A 24,254-nucleotide genomic window follows, 5' to 3' on the forward strand; every position below is an offset into this window, starting at 1 on the left:
TTTTTTGTATATACAATTAAGGAAAAAGAAGAAAAAGTGAAAAAATACACAAAGCAAAAGACAACCGGATCTGTAAATAATTTCCGAAATTAATAAAAACACACTATTTTTCAAAGTACATTCCTATGTAACTAGTAGATTAATCAAAACTCAATCACAATTAATCCTGCAAGGTAATGTACGAAATAGAGCTCAGGGTTCAACTGTTTGAATGCCCGGATGCTCTCGCAGACCGGTGACAGCAGGGCCTACGCGTTTCAAATCCCACTGCAATTGTTGGGGATTCTCTTCAGGGCCTTCTCAATTCTCTGTGACAAATGAAAAAAAGAAGAAAAAGAAAAAAGAATGTATATAAATTGCAGATATTCTACAGTTTAGGACAACATCGGGCCACATATAGAGCACTGTCCAGCGATACATCAACCAGTCCTTATAGAGGCTTACCAATCGTGGAAAGTCCTAGACGAGTGGGAGCACTGTATTATAGCTAGGTCTGGTCCTGCAAGGGAATATAAATAAGGCATTCCAACATCAGGACGGTGACTGCACTATTTGAATACTTTTCTTTAAACATTGGAGGTTTGGCATCTCCTGGTTACTCAAGAGGTATTCTCATACTCACTTATATTATTAGAGAAAGCGTCTCTGCATGAAGATTCCACGTGTTGTCATGAGCTGGTGTCAGGGTTCTGATGCACCGCGAGACATGGAGGTTGCCTAAAGGCGAAGATTATTTATTTAGAGTTTATTTTCCTAAGCGGCGAGTTGCATTTTATAAACAAGAAACTTGATAATCTCTTACCCCTAGTATTACACAATTTCTACTCGGGGCTGATGGCCAGATGGACGGTGGAAATGAAATAACGAAGTCTTAACTAAACAGCAACAAGAAAAAACGGAAAAGAAACCGTTACTTTTGATTGAAAACGGCCCCGTATGACGTGCTCTCTAGGTCGTATATTCGATCGGTCTTACCAGTCTATACCAATTGTAGGCTCGGAGAGTGTCGAGTCATTTATCGCGAAGAATGGGAACGCGAGTGGACACTGCAATGGAGACAAAGAATTGTAAAATTCACCTCTTTGCCGCCAGTCATTCACACTTCGGGGTGCGATGTGACAACTCTCTCGTAAAGTTCTAACAGGCGCACTGCAACAAACAAACCCAAAGGGAGCTGTCATGTAAAAAACTCTGTATATATGGGGTTATCGTTTAGTCTTGATTTAGCAACTCTTACCGGGAACATCGGGTATTTAAAGAAGACCCGTACTCTTGTGTGCAGTCGCGCTTCAAGTTAGATCCTGGCCCGGGCGTTTCGCCGGACTCTATAACAGAACAAAAAACGTTACTCTCAGTTGGGGCAACGATGAAATATAGCCTCTAGTACAAGCCTGGGACTTACTGGTATCCCGGGCATCCACACGGGCCGGTGGCGTTTAATTCAGCACTTCTCTCTCGCGCATGCGTGGAGAAGCGCGGTCAACGAGATGTGCGTTTTTTAAGCAAGAAAGAGCAAGGACCGCCCACGAGGGGAGTAGTGGACTGCTCGTTGGGCCAAGCGGGAATATAGAAACGAGGCGGACACGAAATACCGCTTACCTTGATGGTACATAAATTAAAACGAGCTCAAAGATTCAGTACAAAGGATAGAAGCATTTTGTGGGATATACATGATGGTGTAAGCAGGTTTCTTATCCACAGGGCATCTCTATAGTTTATAAATTTCACTCAATTCATTAAGGCCTGATGTTGCCGTATCAAATTTAACTATAAGGAATGCCTCTCTCTTCGATAGTTTGAGGTCCCAGTCCCCTCCACGAGGGTCTTTTTCGACCTTTGATATAACCGTCCACCTCAGATCACAGATCTGATGTTGCATCCGCCCCCAATGATTAACCAGGGGTGCATTTTCCACTTTTGTTTTCAATCTTGATTTATGTTGGGAGATGCGTTGGCGCACTTCTTGGTTAGTTTTTCCGATGTACAGGTGTCCACATGGGCATTTTATCCCATACACCACGAATTTAGATTTGCAATTGCTGAAAGCATTATGCTTCCAGGAAATCCCATTGTGTTGAAATAATTACCCTTCTACTGTGGTCTCACAACATAGGCAAGTACCACATTTGTGGTGTCCTATCACTGGAGTCATACCTAACATTTGGCGTAAAGTTGGTTGTCTTTCAACTGGCATGGCTGCTCGTACTACGTGGTTGGCCACGCTATTCTCTTTCTTAAAGGCGAATAGAGGGGGTTCTTTTAAACTTGCGTCTAGATTTTTCACCAAGTGCCAATTTTGTCCAATGACACGTTTGAGCTGGTTGGCATTTGGGCAAAAGGTTGTGACGCAAACTTGTCGTTTCAGCTCAGGTTTCTTTTTACGCTCAAGTAGTGTCTCTCGAGGCGTCCATCTAGCTCTCTTCATGCTGTTTTTTACAAGCTTTTTCGGGTACCCTCGGTCGCACAATTTAGATACCAAATTGTCTGCATGATAATGATAATCTTCATTATCCGTGCAATTTCTGCGGACACGCAGAAACTGACCGTAAGGCAGATTTTCTTTGAGGCTCCTGGGATGATTACTATCAAACAATAAAGATCTATTTCGATCGGTAGATTTGACGAACAAAGTTGTTGCCAGTTTGCCTGCTTTGGGGAAGACTTCCACATCTAAGAATGGAATTTTAGTTGCTGATTGGGCCAGGCTAAACTTAATATCCGGTGTTCTGGAATTTAACCATTGGTGGAATAGGGTCAAGTTGTCGTCGCCTCCTGTCCACACCATGAAGACGTCATCTATGAAGCGTAGCCATACCCTGATATGATGGCCAAATGGGTTATTGTTATGTACATAGATGTCTTCGTACATAGACATAAATAATACTGCTAGCTCCGGCGCAAACGGGCAGCCCATTGCCACCCCCTTGACTTGAAAATAAAACTCCCTGTTGAAGCAGAAGTAGTTTTTTTTCAATGCAAAAGATGCTAGGTCAACCAGAAATTTTGTGGGTACTCGTGTGGGTCTAGGTCTAGAATCCAAAAAGAATGTCAGCACTGCCACTGCCTCATCCTGGGGAATCTGAGTGTATAGGGACGTCACATCAAGAGTGACCAAGGAGTCACTCACCTCGCAAAAATTGACTGTCTCCAATTTATTTATAAAGTCCGTAGTGTCCTGCAAATACGACACCACTTGGATCATAAATTCCTTTAGGAAGCAGTCTACGTACTTCGCAATCGGCTCAAGCAGTGAACCACATCCTGCCACGATGGGTCTGCCTGGCAGCTTTTCTTGGCTCTTATGAATCTTCAGAAGTACGTAGAACATAGGTGTTTTAGGGTGTTTAATTTGTAGGTATTCGAGCTCTTTAGGTCCCACAAACCCTTGTTCAAAGCCTTCCTGGATAATTGCAAACAGTTCATTTTGTAAATCCTTGGTGGGATCCTTCGCTATCTTTCGGTAGCAACTGGGATCATCTAATTGCCTCATAACTTCAGCAGTATAGTCGTTGGCATCCCACACGACTATGGCCCCACCCTTGTCGGCCTGCTTAATTATGATTGAAGTGTCATTTCTTAAATTGGCCAATGCCGTGATTTGCTCTTTAGTAGTATTGTACTTGACACATTTTTTGTTTTGTTCCATTGCTGAGATGGCAGATAACATGCTTTTTTCAAAAATCACTAATTCTTTTGGTATCTTATGAGCTGGTGGGCAAAAAGTCGATTTATTTCTTAGGCCTGTTACTTCAGTGGAAAGTGGGATAGGATTTTCATTAAAAAACATGGTCAGTCTCAGTTTTCTACAGAACTCAATGAATCCAGATTTCATTCTCACGAAATCTGTCCTTTTAGAGGGTACAAATGAAAGTCCTTTGGCTAGTATACTTTCCTCTGCCTGGGTAAGAGCCTTTTTTGAAAGGTTGAAGATTGGTGACACCACTAATTTTTGTAGTGTTGACGGCGGGTTTTCATTTCCCAGGGAATTGTGTATCTCACCCTGCCTCTGGGGCGCGTTTGGCCTCTCGATAAAAAAGAATTGGGAGGTTGATTTTACTGTTGTTGGTTTGGATTCCAATTACGATTCCTATTGGGACGATTATAATTACTGCCTGTGTCACTATCTGTACCTGATGAGGATGTTTCAGAGAAAGCGATAAATTGTTTTCGTGATCTCCCTTGATTGTCTGGGAGGTGACGTCTTGAGTCAGCCTTAGAGTAGAAATCGGCCTGTAGATATGGATATACGTTATCCAATGAGAAACTTTTTCTGTCTTTCTCAAACTGATTAGTTTTCTGAGTGATTGTATAGTCTTTAAATTCCTGTATCTCCTTCTCCACCTTTTCTAGCAGTGCCTTTGCGTCAGCTATAGTCGGATTTATGCTGATTTCAGCCTCCAATTTGGCGATTTCTATCAATTCTTCTTTAGAAATTCTCACTGCTGTCTCAACTGTCAAGACCATAAGGTCTCTACTGCATTTGGTTTCAATATAAGAAAAGCCTTTTTTGAAACTAGGATCCTCAGTGAAAACTACTGGAATAGTTTTGATTTGTAACCCACCTGGGATCGTGCCTTCTCGGAGATGCTGCAATAAAAAATGACCATGGAGGTCTGTTCTAATCTGCTTCTTTTTTAGGCGAATCAACTTATCGGATTCGTTGTGGGAGGTCGCTGTCACACTCAAGGAAACCGATGCAAAGACTGGTGGGTCGCTCAGCAGGCTCCTGATGTGGTCCTCGGTATAGGCAAAAGTGTCCTTTTCTGCCATCACGTGAAAAAACAAAAATGAGAAGAGAAATAAAGATAAAGATGGAAGAAAAATGTGTTTAAAGAATAAATGCAATCACAAACAACATCTTGAAGGAAGGTTGAAGTAATTGAGTAAATTCAAACCTAACCACAAACTAAGGACCAAAAGATAATCCTTTGCTTGTTTGTAGTCAAATCCACTATAGCATGCAGTACGCCTGCCAAGTTTCCAGGTCTTTGCGTTTTGGGACTTGTAGTTTTGTTTACTCCATTATAAAACCGGGACTACAAGTCCCAAATTGCAAAGAAAATGCCTATACAGTAGCAGCTAGTACTGCATGGACCCGAGAAATGTGGCGCAGCTTTGATGAAGTGTTGTTGTAGAAAGTAATAATTTATATGACCTTTTGTGGATAAACAGGTAACTTAAACTAAGATGAATCTTAATCGGGTCTACTGTGCTGAGATTATTACTGACTTGGCACCACCAAACAGGCCTATGCAGGGTTAGATGGGTGACATGTTGCGAGAAAGCCTGTCTGAAATCTGGACGTGCAGTGCTCTAAGGATGCAGAATCTAGTTTAGAATACCCGATTTAGCTAAAAGCGTGCAGCGCCTACATCTGTTTTTGCACCCATGGTAGAGGCTGCAGAGGTGTGCCCAGAGTTCTGACTAAGCACAACTATGAATACTGCTCCTTGCCATCCAGACAAGCAACAAAGGCTGGCAGATTAACTCACCCGGTCCCTGCCTCAATATCACACACACACTTGGGAAACGTCACCTCACCTTTCACCCCCAGCAGTGATGTAACGTGGTGGCGATAACCTACCCGACTGTCACTGAGTTTGAAGAAGCTGATACCCGACTCTAAGAAATTATTTGTGGAGTGTTCCACTCGATAAACCCCCCTTGAAGCTACGGCTCTGCCAAATGCCCCGACAGGGAAGCCCGCATGAATAACATCTTCCTTCCTTATCTATTTTGCAGTCTTTCCCTTCTCACAAAGGTGGCTGCTCCATCATATTTTGAAAGAGTGGATGAGTAAAAGGCCAGTAGGAATACTCTGTGTTTCTCCTGCCTTTGATACCCTCTTCGAACGTGCCTATTCGGGAGAGAGATGATATCTGGCCAGGTTGCTAACAGCGACCTCCAAATAAATCCTCTTTTTCCCAGGACATTTACACCGTTCACATTCAGTAAAACTATTTTCACCATTTTCGACTGAAGAGTATAAAGCCCTGTACTCAGTTGCAAAAAAGGCACTCCACACCACTTGGAGTCAAGCTAGCCGGGCTGAAGAGAGGTGTTACCTCGAAACCGGTCCGGTCCTCGGATGCTTGATTCCGTTCTGGGAAGGACATGGCTTTTGTAGTTCGGACTGGACTGTTCCCATGGGGCAACAGGGTCAGAGCTGATTTGCATATCGCCATTGTCTAACCCAGGGTGGTGTGGAGTGCAAAAAAACGATGGATTTGGGCCCAGATCTTTTGACTGGGGGAGTGTGTGACATTGATCCACATTCAGTCCATCACTTGTTGTTTTTGCAATTGCCGCCCTAAGTGCGCTGGGGATGCCCAGACGTGGGTCCCAGGCACTGCACACCACTTGGAGTCAAGCTAGCCGGGCTGAAGAGAGGTGTTACCTCGAAACCGGTCCGGTCCTCGGATGCTTGATTCCGTTCTGGGAAGGACATGGCTTTTGTAGTTCGGACTGGACTGTTCCCATGGGGCAACAGGGTCAGAGCTGATTTGCATATCGCCATTGTCTAACCCAGGGTGGTGTGGAGTGCAAAAAAACGATGGATTTGGGCCCAGATCTTTTGACTGGGGGAGTGTGTGACATTGATCCACATTCAGTCCATCACTTGTTGTTCTGGCAATTGCCGCCCTAAGTGCGCTGGGGATGCCCAGACGTGGGTTCCAGGCACTCCACACCACTTGGAGTCAAGCTAGCCGGGCTGAAGAGAGGTGTTACCTCGAAACCGGTCCGGTCCTCGGATGCTTGATTCCGTTCTGGGAAGGACATGGCTTTTGTAGTTCGGACTGGACTGTTCCCATGGGGCAACAGGGTCAGAGCTGTTTGCATATCGCCATTGTCTAACCCAGGGTGGTGTGGAGTGCAAAAAAACGATGGATTTGGGCCCAGATCTTTTGACTGGGGGAGTGTGTGACATTGATCCACATTCAGTCCATCACTTGTTGTTTTTGCAATTGCCGCCCTAAGTGCGCTGGGGATGCCCAGACGTGGGTCCCAGGCACTCCACACCACTTGGAGTCAAGCTAGCCGGGCTGAAGAGAGGTGTTACCTCGAAACCGGTCCGGTCCTCGGATGCTTGATTCCGTTCTGGGAAGGACATGGCTTTTGTAGTTCGGACTGGACTGTTCCCATGGGGCAACAGGGTCAGAGCTGATTTGCATATCGCCATTGTCTAACCCAGGGTGGTGTGGAGTGCAAAAAAACGATGGATTTGGGCCCAGATCTTTTGACTGGGGGAGTGTGTGACATTGATCCACATTCAGTCCATCACTTGTTGTTTTTGCCTGTACTCAGTTGCAGTTTATCATGCAGGGTTTGGGAGTGATGTATGTGTACTTCAATATCCGTATACCAGCCTGAGCTTTGAAGTTTTCTGGTCCCCACCCAAACTCCCCTCCATCCAACTAGGACAAACCAATAAAATCAAACACCATAAAACTAGAGTGTAAAAGCATGTCTAAGATGGCAACTTCTGCCTGTCCTAGCTCACTGAATGGTGCTGTTAAACAGAAATGCTCCATTGAGAATACAAGGTTGCACTGTTGTTGGGAGAGTCAAGCCGCAACTCAGCCTACCATCAAAGCACATGCTGGCCATCTGAGGCAATCCAGGTGACTGTTGTTACCCGAGTTATGGGGTAAGTAAAGCCTGTAACCAAATAGTTGGACAAAATGAAATTTTGCCTTATTGTATTTCGATTCAGTTCTGATCAAGGCTCAAGAATCAGCCCATGTCTCAAGTACACGGCTTTCGCCTTGAAATCTATTGATGCACTACATCCTCCCTAGGGTCTGGGCTGTGCTTCTCCTAGGTGCTGCAGTCTCTTGGGCCCCTCCCCTCCGTGCTCTTGGGCCATGTCATATCCACAGTTGTCTCTCATCTGCAATTCCAGGAGCTTCCTCCTGGGTATCTGGCCTATTGGCACTATTCGCCTCAATTGGTTTGAGTCACATTTGGATTTGGCTGCATTATTTTTATTGATGAAGTTGAGTGCCATAGACATATATATCCCGGCAATCGTAAGGGAATACGCCCACCTATAACGCACCCTCTTGGCGCAAAGGTTATCAGTCACAGGTTTAAAGAATAACCATGTCTGTGAGGTGGATTGTGAAATATCTTTGAAAATGACATATAATTTTGGAAGGATGGTTCATCTTTCCCTCTGGTTGCTTACAGATCTTCTTCCTTTTCTGGTGTAGCAGTGGAACTTCGGCAAAATCTTTGGTGGTTTCTGAATGTGCTGAGACGCCTTGATCAAACCCTATGTATTCTGTCAAGACTGACCTTGTTGTGACTGACCATCACCAGCAGGCAGACAAACCCACAATAAATGCTTTCAGGTCAGGACCCTCAGCTCCTTCCTCCATTCATTACACAGATTCTCTCTTTGGGATATGTTGTTTGGTAGGGTTGTGTCGAATAAGGCTTCAGAGCCCCTCAGTTGGTGCTCTGAGGCTGCTCCAGCGATTTCCGTTCGGTCTGCTTGCTATTCTAGTCCCAGAACCCTGGCTCCCGCAGAATCCACGTTGACTTAGTTTGATGATGACTTACCTATCTCTGAAATGCCCATAGTGAGCTCCTTCCACGTGTTTGAAGGGTATCAGCTATGATAGACATGGTGGGTGCAGTTAGAAAGTTCTCTCCTTCTGACAGCCCCTGGTTTCCAATAATGCTAGTCAGTTAATGTCTGATGGCTGTTGGGAGATAGGACAGCAGGCCACTTTGTACGTTCTTTTTGGGAGGCATGGAATTGCTACTGAGATGTTGCAGCCAGTGGGAAAGGGGAGAGGGGGGATTTAAATGTAGCACCAGTAGTCATTAAAAACTGTCTGGTCAACAGTTCACAAAACTCATCGAGTCAGTTCATGGAGCATGTGCCAACATCCACAACAGGTCTATCATAAAGTGCGCTTACAGCAGCAACAGTAGGTCAATTCACATTTAATTTCTGTTTCATTCACAAGGAGGGTCTCCACTGATGGCACGACTGAACCCAGACAAACCCTGTCCCAAATTATCCCCGTAGCACCACCAGATGTCTGCACCATGAGCCAGTGGTTGCTTCTGGAGGCAGAGTAGTACCAAGTAGAATCATTAGATTTCTGATTCCCCATGCCTCTCCCTGCTGTTAGTACTCCTCTTTACCTTAATGCATAGACGTTTCCAATGTTCTTCGCGAACAGGTACAGTGGCATACAATTCCTTTGGGATTTTCTGGCTCCTAAGGGCTTCCGTAGCCGGTGTGAAAACTGCGCCGCTCCAGTGTTGCTAGGGGTCACCAAGGATCTTTATCCATGGCCCTTCTTCTGCCCTGTTTACCTCTCTATTCACATTCGCCCCACTCAGCTGCTCTGTGGTCACAGGGAGTGGCAGACTCCACCTCAGAGAGGATGTGCACCTCAAGCGATCTCCCTATGCCACGCTCCACAGATTCCCATCTTAGATGTAGGGCATCCATCTACAGTCAGAGCTCAACAGCTTCTCATTCTTGATGACCTCTATGTATATGTATCGGAGAGCTATTTCTTGTTCCTCACCACCTCTAAAGAAGCTGTCGGATACAATGGGCACAGTGTCACTGTTAAAGGGGAAATTTCAATGGGAACATCAGAGGCGAGTGGGAGCAAAGGAGAGGTGTGTGTCTAGCCGCCATCATGGCGGCACCCCACAATGTTATTCAAAACAACCTGTTTGCAACCCACCATGTGATCCTGAAAGTTGATAAAACATGTATGCATGGGGCATTGTGGTGACTTTCCTTGAAAAAGGGTTATTGGTTTCATCTTCTCTTCTACATTGGAGGGAAAGGCCTTTATTTCAAAATGTAGTCCAAATATTAACATTAAGCTGGCAAACTATACGAATCTAAGCCTATTGCAGGAGCCAATATTTGCCTTCATGATCTACCTTTAAGAAGGTGGTTAAGAGGATCGTAGGGAATGTTAATTTCTAAGTATACTCACGCTTAAGCTGGCCTGCATCAAAGCTGTTGGTGACTATCACCAGAATATGTAAGTTTTTGGCATTCTGGGCGATACATTTTGGCAGGTCAAACATGCTGAAATGTAATGGGTAAGAAATGCTCAGTAATGTAAGAGATATGCAGACTGTGGTGCCACTGCACCAACGGGCGCACATTGTTGCTTGCTCCAACCCGCTGTCTGTGTTGTTGCTCTCCCTCCCAGCCCCCTCACACATCACTGGCTGTCCCATGTTCTTGCTCTCCCTCTCCGCTTCACACCTCCACCTGCTTTGCCTCCAAGCCGATCCTGCAATAAACAAAACAAGCATTTGCAAAGCATTTGGTCTCGCATTTACGAGAGCTATTGGTGTTGTAAATAGTAATGTCTTTTACCTATGTGATGTGAATGTGTGTGGTGTGGAGTGGAATTATGTGGGTTGGATTGAAATTGTTAGTTGTGAAATTGTGTGGGGAGGTATTGTGTGGTGTGTAGTGTATTTGTGTAGTGGAATTATGCGGCATGGTGAATAGATAGGGATGAGAGGTGCAGAGAATAGATAGACAGGATGTCAGAGAGAGATAGGTAGTTTGTGCACAAAGTGGTGAATGAACACCCGACAAGAGGAGCAGAAAGAGTGTGTGTGAGAGAGAGAGAGAGAGAGGAAGTAGGGGAGAACGGGCTACAGATGTATAAAGATGGAACGTGTATATACGCAGACGACACCCCAAGAAGAGAAGGAGGGTGTGGAATTGAGGGATGAAAACCTTGAAAAGGCACGGGGTAGATATTGTGCTTGAATACCTTAGGTGAACCACATGAGAGAAGCGAGAAGAGTGCGTGAGAGAGTGAAAGAGAGTGGTGAGAGATGGCATGAGAGGGAGAGAAAGAGAGATGAGTGGGAGGACAGGGGGGTGGGGGGGAGGGCGAGAGAGAGACAAAAGTTGGGCTAGTGCACAGCCCGAGGAGGTACAGGACTACGCTCCCTTAACTCGGCTTGCTACCCATAAAGACACAAATCCAAAAATCCTTCGTTGATTTTTGTCCCACAACCTTTTTCATTTCAGACCCTACACATGCCTGGCAAGCACTAAAAGAATGTGGATTATTTTGTCCCGATGACTGGCCTCTGTATGGCCCAAAAGTCCACACTTGGTGAAGGGGCAGTATAACCCCGCGAGCGGGACACCCAAGATAGCAGCAGTGAAGTACCTAGGGGGAAAGGCGTTTATCCTTCCAGCAGGGTGAGATGATAATCTTGTGACCACCGTGTAGGCAAAAACGCCGTGGACACACAGAGCCGGATGGAGAAAAGACGTGGAGCCACAAGAGGGGAAGTCTCCGGGAAGGGGAAACAATGAGGAGGACGAGAGCAAGAAGAGGAGCCCAGAGGAGAATGGAAAGGCGGGGTCGACATCGGCCCCGCCGCACTTATGGCGGGGCGCACCGGCCCACACTCCCCCCGGGTCCGGGTGATTGAGTCACTTCCGGGTCACGAAGGGAACAAAGGCCAGGCCGGTTAGATCCGGCCTGGCCAGCGAATGGTTAAAAGACCGTGCAGCACGGGAGTCAGCCTCTTTGGACTCCTGCGCGCCACGGCCTGCTCTTTCCAGGCTCTAGGAGGCTGTAATTAATTTTGTTTTTGTTCCCTGTTGCAGGTTCGATCAAACGGCTTTGGGACGGTCTCTTCAGTGCAGAAGGAGCGGAGCAACTGGAGGAGCGTCGCAGGACGGGGCCACGCGTGGAGGTCGAAAAGGAACGGGCGGCGCAGCTGGATTGGGGCGTGTGGCGCGGGAAGGGAGAACTGGGCTGAGCAGCGTCAATTTGGCACGGAGCCCGGGTGTGGGCATGGCGATGGGGCTAAAAGGTGAGCTCATGGGCCGCTGGTGCCGTGTTTCTCGCTGCACGGGTGTTGTAGCAACAAATGGCTAGGTGCTGTGGCTCAGTTGGTTAAAGCGCTTGTCTGGTAAACTGGGGATCCGGAGTTCGGATCTCAGCAGAGCCTTGGTTTTAACATAACGTTACAGCGAAATGTCTTTCCAGGTACACTGCAATCGTGCAGCTGCCTTGGCCCTGCACAGTGTGTGGGAAAAACGGTGGGAAAACTGATGGTGTGTGGTCAAGCCGGGGTAGTTAAAAATAATGGCAAATAGGGGGGCGTGGCTTGAGGCATGGCCGAGTAGCACGTACTCGGTGTCAGCTCCGGCAGGCCGACATGATCCGACGTCCTTTTCCGATACCCTGTGCCTTCTAACTCCTCAAAACGGCACCCGATACCGGCTGGACCCCGGCGGCCGCTTTTGACTCCCTCCGGAGGCGGCGACACGCAGGGGATACGGCCGAAACTTTCGCAGACCCCGGAGCCCAGGGGCGAGGCAAGATGGCGGCGCCCATAGGACAGTGAGCGGAGCTCCGACGAGGAACACTGCGGGCAGTCCAGAACTGTCGGAAGACCACCCCCCGCCGTCCCCGGCTCCATCTGCGACCTGAGTGAGCCTGTGGGGGTGGCGGGTGGCCCTGGTCAGGTGGCGGCGCCGAGTGAACGGCAGATCCGGGGATCGGAGGCTGTTCCCCCCCCCACCTCTTTCCTCGGCGCGGAGCTGGAGCGCTGTGAGGCGGATGGTGACCCCTGGCGCCAATTGATGGCCAGTGCCGGTAGCTTGCCGGCCCCTGCTACGGTCCGCAGGTGAGAGGGAACTGGGTGTTGCTGAGGTAAGCTGCCTATTTGAGTGGCGGCTGGGCCGGGTGACCACAGGCCCGTCGCGAGTCAGAGAGTGGAGGACCGAGAGAACAGGGGGGACGCCATTGGTCACCGCACGCTCCCTGTGACCCCAACAGCGATTGACCCGGCTAGACCTGGAGTGGTAGCGGCGAAAGGGGCCAGCTTAGACATCCTGCATTACTGAGTGAGAGACGTTGGGCCTGGCTGCGGATGGCCGCGAATCGCGCTGCCGCCTGTGCTGACGGGCTTGCCTGAGGCAATTTTGGGAGTGAGGGGATACGGCTCCGCCCCGCGGCATTGCGATCCTGAACTGCGACACGGCCTGGCAGGCCCAGCACCCTGGCGGTGACGCCAAGCTTTGCCTCCCTGGGGGCGTCAATGGGAGTCTATTATCCCGGCGATTGAGGACCACACTTGTCCCCGATAGGCGTCAGACGGGGAGACACCAGTGCAGCCAGCGCTGAGACTCCAAGGTGGAGAGCCGTAGTGGGCGTACGACCGCTCGGGGGGCTGCGGACGCTGCCCTGCCCCCCCCTTCTCAGCGGAAGATCCAGGGCGCCATGGGCAAGAAGGATCCGGCTCCTAAAACCCCGAAACAGGGCCCCATAGACAAGTTCGCGGTGGCGTCACATACCGGAGGTGCGGAGGGAGCGGGGGCGACCTCGGACACGGCCCTCCTAATGGCTGCGATACAGGCCTCGAGGGCAGACATCCAGGCATCCAGAGCGGCCGTGGAGGTGAAGATAGGAGAGGTGGGGGTGGAGGTCAACTTACTGCGGCAGGACCGCAATCTCACGGAGAGGGTCACCACTGCGGAGACACGGCTGGGCGAGGCGGAGGATGTCATACAGACTCTGCGGAAAGACGTTAAGGAATTGAAGGACTCCCACAAGCAATTGCAATGGAAGGTGGATGACGCAGAAAACAGAGCGAGACGTAATAACCTCCGCTTCGTAGGATTTAGAGAAGGGATTGAGGGACCCAATGTGCCGGACTTCCTGTGCGCCTGGCTCCTTGAGACGTTCCCCCAGGTGAAATTCTCAAATTGCTTTATCATCAAGAGGGCGCATAGGGCACTTCTGGCTAAGCCCCTGGTGGGCGGAAGACCGAGACCGATCATCGCGAGGTTCCTCAACTTTGCCGACAGAGATCTCATCCTTCGCGAAGCCAGGAAGGTGGGAGACATAAGGGTCGAGAACTCGTCAATAATGATCTTCCCGGATTATAGCCAGGAGGTACAGAAAATGAGACGGTCATTCGACGCGGTCAAGGCCAAACTCCGGGACTTAAAGATCCAATATATGTTACTTTTCCCAGCCAAATTGAAAGTAATTAATAAGGACAAAACGTACTTCTTTACGCACACGGACGACGCATGGCAGTGGTTGGAGGAGCGCCCACCTTTCCGGAGTCGAGAGGAGGCTGTTCGTAGCGTGACAATGGAGGGACCTCTAACTGGTAACCCTTGGGAGGTGGTGCAGCCACAGCGGAGGCGACGGCAGCGAGCTGTAAGGAAGACACAGCTGACACCGTACCCCTCGTTGAAGGGGTCCCTAAGGACGCAACAAGACCCCGGAACTCCACATCGGGACACCCAGGCAGGATCTCGATACCGGGCCTTGGCAGACGGAAACTGCACCGAGGGGGAAAAGGACACGGAAGATGACGCAACTGGGAGGAGGATGGCGAAGACCGGTCACTTCACCCGTTGATCGCAGCCATACAGGAGATGGAGAGTGAATCCGTGGCTGACAAAGTCCCCGCTGAGGGGGAAGGTTAGGACTCGAACACAAGAGAAGGACACAAGATGGATGAAGGAGATATCGGCCGAGCCGCATGGTGACACGCAAGTGGCTTACACGCCTCCTATTGTCTTTATTGTTATACAGTAATTCTTTGTTTGTATTAGTTCTTCTCCTTTCTTGTACCGACCTACCGAACTCTATTGTGGACTCTATGGACCATATCCTTTTGTTATTTGGTCACTGTGGCAGTGCCAATTTGGGGTAGCTTGGCATAGACGGGAGAACTCAGGGAGGGCGAAAGACCTTTTCCAGCCAATACGTCCTACTTTAGGAGGGAGGAAGATGGTGGGACCGATGGGGGAGGAAGGTGGGGTGGGGGGAGTTGGGAAACGTTGGGGCAGTTTGTTGAGTTAATGTAGATGGGAGGGGGGGGCATATGAGGGATGGGGGAAGGGAGGGGACGATGAATGTCATGTTGAGCACACGCCCAGGTTCTTTAGGAGACACCTCCACACAGGAATCCAACCATACTACGGTATGCACACACCGGGATGCCGGATGAAGCCACAGGTACTCACAGGGACCAAAGGGGACTTAGTGTCCTAACATGGAATGTCAATGGGTTGGGCAGCAAGATTAAAAGGGGGTTGGTCAATTCCTACGGATGTATGACATTACAACGCATGCTTTTACCACGCATGCCTTTACAACGCGGTTTTTACAACGGAAACCTTCACAACGCATAGCGCTTTGGGGTGCTGGATAGTGAATATCTTAATTTACTATTCCAAATCCATCCCCGTGGACACTAGGGAAGGTGTTGGATAGTAAATTAAACGTATTCCCTATCCTAGAGCGCCCCCCAGCGCAATGTGTTGTAATGGTTTGCGTTGTAAAAGTTGCGTCGTAAAGGCACTGCGTGGTAAAAGTTGCGTTGTAAAGGATGTTTCCCATTCCTACATCAAAAGAATGAGCCCTGACATAACACTACTTCAGGAAACACATCTTAAGGGGACAAAATGTGCCTTCCTAGCTTGAGGACAGTACAGGGTACTGGCGCATGCGGGGTACACCACTGGATCGAGGGGAGTGGCCATAATTGTGAAGAAGACGACCCCATTCTGCATAGCTCACACGTGGAGGGACACACAGGGAACATACGTGGGGGTGAGGGGGACCTGGAATAGTTGTGAGTACACGATACTCTCAGTATATGCCCCCCCGAAACTGCAGGCAAACACACACAAGAAGGGTGACAGAAATACTCCTCGACACAGCAGACACCATACAGATCCTAGGCGGGGACTTTAATGATGTGATAGACCCAGGGCGGGACCGGACGGGGGCGACGATCAGAGACCGGACTCGAACCCCCCTGTCGCGAATGGTTGCCACTATGGGACTCACGGATGTATGGCGGTGGTTACACACAGACCAGCATCCTACTCCTTCTTCTCTGGTTCCCCTAAAGTGTACTCGAGACTGGATTACATTTTCCTATCCAGGCAACACTTAGACATAGACGATACGGCGGACTATAAGGCAAGGGGGATCTCTGATCATTCCCCACTCCTCGTGAGATTTGGGTTTGGAAGTAGGGGGACCCCAGGATCCTGGAGACTGACGGCGTGGGATTTACAAAACGTAAATGTAGTGAAGGCTTTAAGGGCAGACCTGAAGGTCTATGTCGCTAAAAATGAAGGGACGGTCCAATCTAAAGTTATGTTCTGGGAGGCTCTCAAAACGGTAATGCGAGACAGAATACATATAGGCTAGCGGAGGACAGGAGGAAACTCCTAGCGGATACAATGGCACTGGAAACCAACATTCTGGACCTGGAGATGGAATATCTGGCTCGGAAGCAGCCGGGAACTCTCCGGAGACTGACGGACACACAAAGACGGTATCGAGACCTGGTCACGGGGAGGCCAAAACCCAGGCACTAGCCACACTACACAGACTGTACGATGTGGGGGATAAGTCGGGCAAATTACTGGCGTTTCTCAGTAAAAAGGAGCGTGCTATGCAATGGGTGGAGCACGTCAGAGACCCTGCGGGAACACTGACGAGAACAGATAATGACATTGCCTAGGCATTTGCGAAGCACTATGAAAGCTTCTATCGGGCCAGGGACTTGGGAACCTCTGAGGAGGCGCTACAATACATGGATGCGATCGACCTGCCGATCCTGCCTCCTGAAGCTCCCTGGACGACATCACTGAAGCTGTTGCTCGGCTTAAAACGGGTAAGACCCCGGGTCCGAACAGGTTCCCGGCTGAATTCTTTAAACGCACGGCGGACCTCCTGACCCGTCATTTGAAGGGTCTATTCGAAGAGGCATTCCAAGAGGGGAAACTCCCCCCAGATCTCCGTATGGCGATAATTGTTCCTATTCGTAAAGAAGGGAAACCACATGAGGATTGTGCGTCGTATCGCCCCATTTGGCTTCTGAATATAGAGACGAAGCTCCTGGCAACCATTCTCGCATTGCGCCTCCGCACGGTAATTTCGGACCTGATACATCTGGATCAATCGGGGTTCCTCCCGAGTAGGGCCACAAGATTAAATCTCCGACGTACTCATAATTGGTTACATGAAGTAAGTGGCAGGGAAGACCCACACTGGTTTCTTTCCCTTGACGCAGAGAAAGCTTTCGATGCGGTCCATTGGCCATTCCTCGAGGGGGTCCTGCAGAAGTTTGGCTTCAGCCCGAATTTCTGTAGATGGGTCCGCTTACTTTATACTGAACCCAGAGCGAGGGTGAGAGTGAATGGGGCTACGTCAAGAGACTTCCCAATCCAAAGGGGAACCCGACAGGGTTGCCCGCTGTCCCCCCTCCTCTTTGCACTTACGATAGAGGTATTGGCAGCTAAGATAAGACAGAATGAGGCCATCAGGGGGTTCGGGATGAGTGAGTTGGACGTCGGGGAGGAAAGAATATCGCTTTACACGGATGATATCCTCCTTTACATTACACGGCCCGAAACCACGACCCTGGAGATCTTTCGGGAGCTGGAGAGGTATGGTAGATATCCAGGCTACCAGGTGAACTGGCATAAGTCAGTCCTCTATGATCCTAAGGGAGAGGGGAGCTGGCCGGACCTTCCGGGACGGCTGCTGACGACGGTGGAGGGGTTTAATTACCTCGGAGTTTACCTCACCAGGGATCGCACACAATCCTACCAACGTAATGTAGAACGAATACTCCTGAATTTTGTGGAAGATGCAACCCGATGGAGGCAACTCCCACTCACCCTCTTAGGCCAGGCGGCTATGTTCAAAATGATCACGTTGCCCAAATTCCTATATGCCCTTCAGAATGAGTACTATCCCCTTTCGGACGTCGTTTTTAAGAAGATACATGAGGAACTTCGGTCCTTCCTGTGGCTGGGTAAGCACCCGGGGGTGGCATTGACTACGCTTCAGCGCCACCAATATAGTGGTGGGATTTCACTCCCGAACCTTGAAGCATACTACTGGGCGGCACATATAGTCCCGATTAACGACTGGCTACATGTGCCAGCGGACCACCCCACCTACGCCCTTGAGAAATACAAACTCTCACCTAGGCCACTATTATCCTATTTATACGGGGGCGCTCGAAGACCGCAGCTTCTTCCCACTACGAATATTACCTTACAACTGTGGAACAAAGCGATGAACCGTACCGGCTGGGGAAAGAAACCCACACGACAAACGCCGATATGGCACTGCGGCTGGCTCCCAGAATTGAACAAATTGAGAGGGTTCCAGAGGTGGGACGATATTGGTATCTCCACCTTGGGAGACATAGTGGCAAGAGGGGACCTGAAAACGTTTGCGGTTCTGAGATCAGAGTTCGGACTCCACCACACGCAGTTCTTCAAATAGGCTCAATTACAACATGCCTGGCGAGCGGAAAAGGTACAGCTGACTGATTTACAGGAATACGCACCTCTGGAGGGTAGATTGTTGCAGGAACAAATTCAGGACAAAGCAGTATCGCTTACATACAAAACTCTGACGAACAACATGTTGGGAGACCTAGAGAAACTTAGGAGACAGTGGGAAAGTGAGGTGGGAGACATGGAAGATATAGATTGGGAGATGGCCCTGATGCACCCCAGGGAAGTGGCCATTAAATCCCGATTGCGTCTTATCCAGTTTAATATAATGCACAGGACATACTATGACAGAGTTAGGCTCCACAGGATGGGACGGACGGAAGACACTAGCAGCCAGATTCATGAAAGACAATTCTACTTGCAAAGGGCCAGATTCTGCGAATCTGGCCCACCCGCAACAACTGCAACGGGTGGACAGCCAAAGGGACGCGTACGTCAGGCACAGGAATGGCAAGCAACAACGTCAAGTGTGATGGGCGATCGATCAAGGACTCAGGAGGTGCCATCACTGGGTTGATTGTTTATGGGTGTGTTAACCCTAGATTTGGCTGGCAGTAGTAATGTAGCAGGATGTTGCTTAACATAATATGACAGTATGTTCCTTATCAGGAAACAGTATTTCTACAGTAACGGCGCCTGTGCTCGCAGGGCCACCGTGGTCGTCATAGTATATTCATGGGTCACCAATTGGTGGTGCCAGCGGTAGTAATGGGGCAGTGCACAGGGGTGTGCCTGGCCAGCCTGGCCAAACCCAGGAGTAATAGGCCTATGCAACACCTCAGCACCCCTTGTCGGGAAGCTGGACTCTGCCTTTACGGGGGACCAAGCTCCCAGTTGCCATTTTGTAGACGCAGCGCGTTTGGGGCCTTCCATAGTAAGGAAGTAGACATACACTGAACATGTCCCAGAGCGTAGTGGCCAGGTGTGGGTGGTTAACAGACTTCACGATACGCCAGTGGGAGCTTTTGGGGGCCTTTGGTTCCCCGGGTAGCCTTGTCAGTTACGCTGACAGTGGGTGTCAGGGTCATGAGCGCTGTGTCTTGTCGGGCGCAGCGTAATGCCATTCAATTAAGCCCATCTTGTGGCCTATGGCGGCACGTCTAATTTCCCTGGATCAGTCAGCCCTAGCATAATTAGCACACATTGGGGGGGGAGGGGCTGAATGAACAGGTACACCAGGACGCCTGGGTAGAAGGGGGTCGACATGTCTGTATTCGGGGTACACCCTGGCGCGGACATTCCAGATCTCCCGAAGTTGGGAAGTTAGTCTGTGAGGACATAGGGAGGCTCGCTACTTGCAGACCATAGCCCAGGGGTGCATCAGGGGAGTCGTGCTTCTTGAAAGACGGCGTCTGTTTGTACACGTCTGGGGTTGACACCAGGGCAGAGAATTTTTCTTGCCTACGTAAGGTATGATCTTGCAAGGAGTTGGTAGGGCCCGATAGTTGGATTAAACATATAATGGCTAGGTGTGAGAATTTAAGGTTAGGGCATGACCTTTCAGTGAAGGAGGGTAGGGGGACCAGATAGTCGGTCAACTACGCTGGCCTGTGGCGGTAAGGTCATGATTGGTGAGCAGTTAATTTAAGGTCCTAAGTGGGCGGCACCATTCTCGAATGGGGTCGCCCAAAGGGAGAGACAAGTGGTCTCTCATAGAACTCCAGGGGCAGGTACTGCCTGTTGGGTACATGGGTGCGGGGGAAACAGTCACGCTTTCTCTAGGCTGGTTGGCCACCCCACACGTGCACAATGACGCCAGTAAACGGCGCAGAGATGCAAGGGCCCCCTTTAATTGAGTTAATGGAGCGTACAAGGGTAACCGGGGGCCTAAGTATCCTCACGGTAACCGGGCCCTCTGCGCATGCGCACTTCGACAGAAAGGCGTGGTTAATAGGGCGTACGGGGGTAACCGGGGAGGGTGTGTGCCCCCACGGTAAACGGGCCCTCTGCTCGTGCACACTCGAGCAGGAGGGCGTGGTTAATAGGGCGTACGGGGGTAACCGGGGAGGGCGTGTAACCCCACGGTAAACAGACCCCCTGCGCATGTGCACTCCTTTCAGGAGGACGTGGTTTAGTGATAAGGATCTGACAGCGGTTATTGACCTTGCCGTAGGCACAAATAGGTGGAGAAGTGTGGCTCAGGGGTTAGAGGCGGCAGACCCGGAAGCTGAGATCAGTCCTGGACCAGGGTTCAATTCCCCGCCACGGCGGGTCTTGGACTCAAAAATCCCACGGACTCGATAAATCTCGTTCCGGTGCCTACTCAACTCACGGGTTCACACTCTGCGACTCTGGGCAATAGCTTGTTTAATCTCCACTACGGCCCCTCGCGGCGGGATGCCTGGCTTTCACCTTGTGGATACCCTGCTGGGGTTATCTCACAGGGGAATACCAGGACGGGTTCCCAAGGCAAGCGCCTTGATGCCTTCGGGTGATACGTGCGCTATATAAATCGCAATACATTTACATTTACAGGTACGCAGAAAAAGCTGGTATAATGTGATTGATATGTTAGTTTTTGGAGAGGAATTACCTTGTACTAGAAATATGTTAAGGTTACCCATCTGAATACCTGTATATATCAATTGTAACATCTTCTGCGTAATTGTGTAAATATTGTTTATTTCAATTTTGATTTATTTTGTATGTTTTAAAAAATACGGCTTGGGGGTCGAAAGATCCCACGCCTTCCAAAGAAAGCCCTCTCACGTCATGTTAATAATGTTATGTTGGTTAACGGACGGGTGGGAGTCCTCCGGCAGTCCCTGGCCATAGGTACCTGCTGAGGCCAGCAAGGGTAGGAACGGACTGGAAACAAGCCCCCAGCTGGAGCAGACGACGGGAAACAGCCTTGTGGCTTCATGCTTCAGTCCAACCGTCCCGAGGAGAGAGAGGACACCTGGACTCCTTCCGCCACGACCCAGAAGGGCCGTGGCTATATGCAAGTGCCGCTCCTCCATTATTTCGCTGTAGGGAGGTGGTGGGGACATTAAACTGCACCCAGACACTTTGATATAACGGAACATACAGAACAACCAGCAGGGTGTTTCTGTGGGAGTTAATTAAAGAGTCCCTGAGCCCTTTGCCTACATTATTTATTCTGTTGCTCTTTTTGAGAGTAAAAACTTACTTCTACCCTTCTGCGGCTGCAAATTAAGAAGAAGAGAAAAGGGAAGCAAGCCCTACCATATATCCCGAGGGGAGAAAGGACAAGATGGAGGAAGAATACTTCCTAAAGACTGTAGTCTTTCGTAAAAGAACCTCTGTTTCTTTAGGTTAATGTTTTGGGACCAATAATCTCATTAATCGGTGTAGCTTGCCACATAATAAAACTACCACCAGTCTAATAGAACAATTTTCAGAGTGTGTCCCTTATTCTCACACCGAGTGATTACAACCACATACCTAAACACTGACAAAGCCAATAGCTCTAGTCTCACAGGCGAGACCTATTGGCTTTGCCAGAGCTTATTGTTTTAAAAAGAATTCTGAAACGCAAGGATGGAGCAGCAGGTGGCAACTAGAATATCAGTAAAATCAGTGCTTTAAATGGACCGGTACTGAGTACCGGCACTTCTTAAATTTACCGAGCCGAGTACCGGCACTTCTCCACTGTCAAGGAGAGTGCCGGTAGTCAGGGTCGGACTAATAAGTTGGTTACAGTAGACGGGTATACCCATTAAAGTCACAGGGACCTGGGTGCAATGCGGTACATATGAGAGAGGGGTCCCAGTGCACAGTCTTTTTGACAAAACAAGCAAATAAAGATAAACATGTATATAGAAAAAATATATAGGCACACAGATAATCAACGAACTTTTAACACACTGTTATTTAATCACAATGTGTAAAATCAAGAGAAAAAGTACATAATACACGTATTCACATATAATTACTTTGGTGCCCCAAAGGAGTGTGAGAAAAAGGAATGTGCACATGAAGAAATAAGTCAAAAATAGAAATCTGTTGCGTGAAAGGTTGTGGATTAATCTTCCGCTCCACAATTCTAATTGGCATTTGATATTAGACCAAGGCCAACAGGATGCACACTATAAATGGGCACATTATTTATTAAAATAAACCATGCTTATTGCTCATCAACATATTTAAGTATCTAAGATGGCTTCAGCTGGTGGAGGGACGGTAGACAAGTCGACGTTTTGACCCCAAGAGTAGTCCTAGGCAACAGTCTAGCCTTAGAGCGGGGTCTTCATCAGGACGGTGATGGGGGGGGGGGGAGCGGGGAGGGGCTTCAGTAAACCTAAAACAATGAAACACCATAAATAGGACGAAAACAGGGGAAATTGCAAAAATAAGGCGAGTAGGGCCATTGAAGGTGCACTAAATAAATTACCATGTCAGGTAAACATCACTAAACCGGGCCGTCCGGCTCCAGGAGTGGTGGAGGGTGGTGATCTGTAATGTATAACAGGGGCACACATAATTAATATAGTGCCCTTGGGGAATTACTCAAATGAATATATCCTAAATGTAAACAGAATGACTTACAGTGAAAAAGAAGCAATGCGTCAGCTCAATCCAAAATTTCAGTTGATGGCGCTAAGCTCTGACGATACTGTGATGGGGAACATTGAGAGAACAAACACGGAGGGGGTAATATTAAAAGCTGCTAATAACAAGGTCTTAGTAGCAATCAGAATGTAGTGGGAGACATACGCTACTCTCTTGGGGTAACCTAAGCAATTCGTAGTCAGATGCCGGAAAAGATTACGATGTCCGCCGCAGCCGCAGTCGAGACTAATACTGTAAAACATGTAAACAATGCGGGGCATTAGAAACAGTCCGGTCTTAGTAAGATCGCGACTCAAAAACCGGGTGAGGTGCGGGATCGGGGGAGAAACCATACCTGATAGATCAGAATATTCCGGCAAGACGTGGAGATCTGTTCCACCTCCTTAGTCGGCAAACGAGTGTGGGACTGGGCTGTCTATGCTAATAACGGTACACGTAGCGTCAGGCGCGTGCACGTTGGTTCACGCAAAATGCGTGGTGGAAAGACTCAACTACGGCGTGCCTCACAGAAAAAGAAAGATGCAAGAATGGTCTATAGTCCCCAAAAGAATGGAAAACCGAGTGACATAAATGTTCGTTGTAGAATGTATTAGTCAACAGGCAATACAACAATGCAATATGGACAAAGGGCTCGCACCTCTCCAAACATGAGGGTGTAGTGCCCAAATGGCAGTATCGTCCTGTGTTGCTCAACAAACTTTATTGCTATTCAAGTTGTTTATGGTCACTTTAGAAAGCAGGGAAAATGTTATTTCTAGAATAACCCATATAAGGGTGGGGCAGTATTAGGCATTCACATGGAATCAAAAAGGCATTTGGTGAGGGAATAGTAAGGACTATGAGGACACGCACCTCTCCAGCATGAGGGTGTAGCGCCCATGACGCCAGTATCTTTTTATACCGGTGATGGAAAAATGACAAATGTAAACAGACTCGCATCTATCAAACATGATGATGAAGGTGTCACCACATGAGATATACTGACAACAATGACACAATCACGTAAACATATTTAGTTGACATGTCCCTGACTGGGCAACCCCCATTTTAGAGTTGGGAAGATCATGTGGGATGGTTGCTAAGTTATCAAAAAAATAACACCTATGTGTAACAATATGCGGTGATGTATTATTTGGACAGTGTCGCTAATTGTGCACTGCTACTACTACGATCAAACAGAGTTATCCATTTGGATTCTCTAATGTTAAGAATCATGCTGATATTACCCCCTCTGAGGCCAGCATGACTTTCTCTAGGACAATCCATTTCAGTGTGTCGGGCGCATGGCCCAATCTTTTAAAGTGTTCGACCAAAGGTGCACCTTGTACTTCACAGCGTATCCTGCTACAGTGTTGTAGTATTCTGGATTTCACTTTTTGTTGAGTTTGACCCACAT

General features: G+C 48.7%; 1 long non-coding RNA gene across 1 annotated transcript in view; it reads right to left on the bottom strand.

Annotated features, from left to right (window-relative positions):
* The window catches only part of LOC144770069 (uncharacterized), a 72,731-nt gene extending 49,483 nt beyond the window's left edge, over nucleotides 1–23,248 (bottom strand). The window contains exon 1 of the long non-coding RNA XR_013598786.1: nucleotides 23,193–23,248. This is a non-coding gene — a long non-coding RNA (uncharacterized LOC144770069). The remainder of the gene's footprint in view (nucleotides 1–23,192) is intronic.
* Nucleotides 23,249–24,254: the final 1,006 nt, after the last annotated feature.

The sequence above is a fragment of the Lissotriton helveticus genome, chromosome 7 (genome assembly GCF_964261635.1).
Source record: "Lissotriton helveticus chromosome 7, aLisHel1.1, whole genome shotgun sequence".
In the NCBI taxonomy this organism is placed as follows: domain Eukaryota; kingdom Metazoa; phylum Chordata; class Amphibia; order Caudata; family Salamandridae; genus Lissotriton; species Lissotriton helveticus.